Genomic DNA, 4,429 nt, shown 5'->3' on the forward strand with positions numbered 1-4,429 from the left:
ATGTGTCCCCAGAAACATGACGAGGATGTGATGGAACAGGAGCAGCAGGGAGGGGTAATGGAGCAAAGCGTAGAAGTACAAAACCCAATCTGCGATAAGAGTACAGAGAAGTGGAGGACCAATATACGGTGGTGAAGAGAAAGAAGAAGAGAGAGGGGAAACGCGGACTCACCAGCAAAGAGTCTGTTAAAAAAGAGAAAAGCAGTCGTAGAGGTGGATCAGTGTGAGAGAGCAACTACTTCAAAGAGTGCCAGCGTGAGGGTGAAAGTGAATTTACAGAAGGGAAACGAAAAAAGACGGGACATGCCAGCAACATCGAATGAAAATGCTACAGGGAAGAGTTACTAATGCCAGTAACCATTGGAGGAGACCAATAATGTAAGACAGGAAGGGTACAGAAGGGGGGAAACATATATGGAATTTAATAGAATATTAAAAAAAATGTGTCGAAATTGAGAAGTTTACGGAAATAAAATATGCAATTAGGGTGAGATTAACATCGAACGAGTTCGAAGCAATCCTGCTTGATAGAGTGAGAGGTGAGAAATTGAAAGAACTTTTTGGAGATAAAATAAAGATAACGGAGCTGCAGTTTCAATTTGATGAATTACCATCGGTGGTGGAATTCGATGTAAATAATGTGTGTGTGTATATATATGTGTGTGTATATATATATATGTGTGTGTGTGTATATATATGTGTGTGTTTGTGTGTGTGTGTGTGTGTGTGGAGGCGCAATGGCCCAGTGGTTAGTGCAGAGGACTTGCGATCATAGGATCGCGGTTTCGATTCTCAGACCGGCCGTTGTGAGTGTTCATTGAGCGAAAACACCTAAAGCTCCACGAGGCCCCGGCAGGGGATGGTGGCGAACCCTGCTGTACTCTTTCACCACAACTTTCTCTTTCACTCTTACTTCCTGTTTCTGTTGTGCCTGTAATTCAAAGGGCCAGCCTTGTCATACTGTGTCACGCTGAATATCCCCGAGAACTACGTTAAGGGTACACGTGTCTGTGGAGTGCTCAGCCACTTGCACGTTAATTTCACGAGCAGGCTGTTCCGTTGATCGGATCAACTGGAACCCTCGACGTCGTAAGCGACGGAGTGCCAACAACAACGATATATATATATATATATATATACAACGTGCTTCTTTCAAATCCACCAAATCCACTCAAGGCTTTGGTCGGCCCGAGGCTATAGTAGAAGACACTGGTCCAAGGTGCCACGCAGTAGGTTTGAACTTGGAATAATGTGGTTGGTAAGCAAGCTACTTTATTTCATTAAATTTGCCATGAAGGCATTACAAAAAGGGGACGGACAAGGACAGACAAACATAAAAAGGTGAAGTAGCTGCTATAACGATTAAAAATTCACGTTTCTGATGAAAAATTGATATGATGGTTTTTGGATGCCTGTCCTTCAGTTGCCTGTATAGCGTTTCCTCTATCCAGGCACACCTCTCAATCAAGTCCCTGTACTGTGGAAACAGCTTGGTGATGTGGTGGTTTTTCAAGATTTCCTCCGTATACCTGTCTCTGGTATCATACTCCACCCGGATTTTCATGTCATTATCGATTTTTTTCTTTTTTTCCTCTGGGACAGTGGGGTGGTGTCTTTTTTGTTTATTTTTGGTGTGGTGCCTTCTTTTAGTTTTGTGGGGCATATGGATGAGGAAGGTGCTAGAGTATTCGTTTTCGAACTACAGTAAACTCCCCCTCGACCACCTCCATAGTGTCATCCGGGGGAGTTACACATTCTGGTGCCACTTTAGAGGGAGTGGGTGTTTTTGATGTTGTAGGGGCCGGTGTGTACATGGGTTGGTGTCTTTGAATATCGTGTTTGGGGGCGGGCACCACAGTTGGGGGAGTGGGAGTTTTTGTCACTCTAGGGGCTAATGTGTGCGGGTTTGGGGTCATTTTTTGTAGTTAAGGGGACTGGTGACTCCGCAACTTGTTTTCCATTGTTCACAATCCACACGAATGTAACCATTTTTGCCGCATTCGTAGCACGTGGGCCTTTTGCCCGCTACTTGTATTTTGAGGACAATCTCCTCGCCCAAGAGCACTCTATCCGGAAGCATTTCAATATCTTCCTGAGCCTCCTCAATAATGGCAGAAATGCTTTGCCCGAGCCAGTTTTGGGGGGAATCTGGAGTAAGTTGATTTTATCCGTTCTGTTATACAACACGGCGGCCATCACCTCCCTTGCATCGATTTCAGGTGGTACCTCTGTCACCTTTGTACGGGCAGTGTGTCTCCCAATGTAGGATGGCAGAAGCACCACTTCCTTCGTTTCCAGGGGGCTCACTGAGTACTTTTGTGCCTTTTTCTCCGATTCGAACCTGGCCTCGATTGTGCCATACATCTGGTTCTTTGCTATATATTTCACGTTCTTCCATATTGTGGCCAGACATTTCTCGATATTGTTTTGTTCAAAGTGCTTGAACTTCTTTGTTTCTGGGCAGTACGTTTTAAAAACGACTGTCCGTTTCCTCAACTTATCGACGTTGGAGGAGGGTGATATATTTACATCACCATCCTCTTCTTTCATTCTTCCAAAAAGCTCACCGAGCTTTTCTATCGGCATGACGATGTCTTTTGTTGCCACAGCAGCAACTGCAACAAATTTCTACAACGGCTGACCGTTTTCACAATTCTCTTCGAGAGTACATTTTCTTGAATTATTTCGACCGACATACTCGGCCGAAATTAAAACAGCAAAATATAATTATAATAAGTAATTTTCCTCAAAAGGGGAAACCTATAATCAGTTTTTTTCCTCTGAAAGGGGACAACAGTTCAAATCCCGCCCCCAGAATAATTTAGAGAGTAAATCGCATAAAATTGAACAAAATACACCACCTAATCGTTAAATGTTACTCACAAAACTGTGCGTGTGTGTGTGTGTGTGTGTGTGTACGTGCATGCAAAATGCACACACGTCCACACACGCAAGCAGAAAGAAAGAATGCGATTTACAAGGGTGAGATACTATAGATAAATCAAAAAATCAATTATAAAAAAAATGCTAACGGTTGTTGTTTTTAAAAACTAAAATAAATTTCGTAAAGAACTTGCTTTTAAACACTCCACTGTAGATCCCGAACAAGCACAACTGAAAATTACTTAACAGCTCGCTCCTTAAAATAGTTCATAATTTGCTATGCTTGTTCACTGTTTACGTATCTGAGCGTGTAATAGTTTGTGTTCGGTTATGTATCTGTTTATGCCGTATTTGGAGTATAATAGGAGCATGAGTGCCTATTTGTTATTTGTAAGTGTTTCCCTATTTCCCGTATGGATATAGCTTCACATCCGATGTACTTTTGAAACATTTGTAGTACTCGACTATGTCTTCCATCCCTCTATTCAGTGATATACGTGTGTGTGCGTGTGTGTTTGTGTGCGTGCGTGTGTGTGTGTGCATGCGTGCGTGTGTGTGTGTGTGTGTGTACATATCAGTAAACAAAAGGAATAGAAGACGTAGTCGAGTACTACAGATGTTTCAAAAGCACATCGATTGCATCTTACGTAATATTACGAATGCCTTGAAGCCGTTCAGCGTAGTTGTTCGTCAGGTACACATGACAGTTTAGTTATAAATAGTACACCGTAATCGAAAATGGAAAAGAAGTAGGGCTAGTAGACAGAATGAAAAACAAGTGGGAGTAAAGATTGGAATTGGTGAAGAACCGACGAGATGGATAGGGGTGTGGTTTCATCCCGTTATCTGAATACTCTTTTACTTGTTTTAGTCATTTGATTGCGGCCATGCTGAAACACCGCCTTTAGTTGAGCAAATCGACTCCAGGACTTATTCTATCGGTCTCTTTTGCCGAACTGCTAGGTTACGGGGACGCAAACACACCACCATCGGTTGTCAAGCGATGTTAGGGGAACAAACACAGATACACACGCATACATATATATATATACATATATACGACGGGATTCTTTCAGTTTCCGTCTACCAAATCCACTCACAAGGCTTTGTTCGGCACGAGGCTATAGCAGAAGGTGCCACGCAGTGGGAATGAACCCGGAACCATGTGGTTGGCAAGCAAGCTACTTACCACACAGCCACTCCTACTCAAAATATTGTAGTGGTTGTAAGATATTATAACTTCATTATTGTATACGTTAGCGTCAGTAAGTGGCAGCCAGCGTGCCGAAGGCTGAGATGCCTATTCTTTAGTACCGATTAATATGAGTAATAAAAGCTCATACGGAGTAAAAAAAATAGGAAAGATAAAAGAAGTGGAAAATGAGACCGAAAAAAGAATGACAAATAAGGTGATGGTGACAGATTACTGGTATTTATACAGACATAAATATACTCGGTCACACACACACACAAACACATACATTCACACACACATACATACATATATATATATATATATATATATATATATATATATATATATATA

Source organism: Octopus bimaculoides, chromosome 4 (assembly GCF_001194135.2).
Source record: "Octopus bimaculoides isolate UCB-OBI-ISO-001 chromosome 4, ASM119413v2, whole genome shotgun sequence".
In the NCBI taxonomy this organism is placed as follows: Eukaryota; Metazoa; Mollusca; class Cephalopoda; order Octopoda; family Octopodidae; genus Octopus; species Octopus bimaculoides.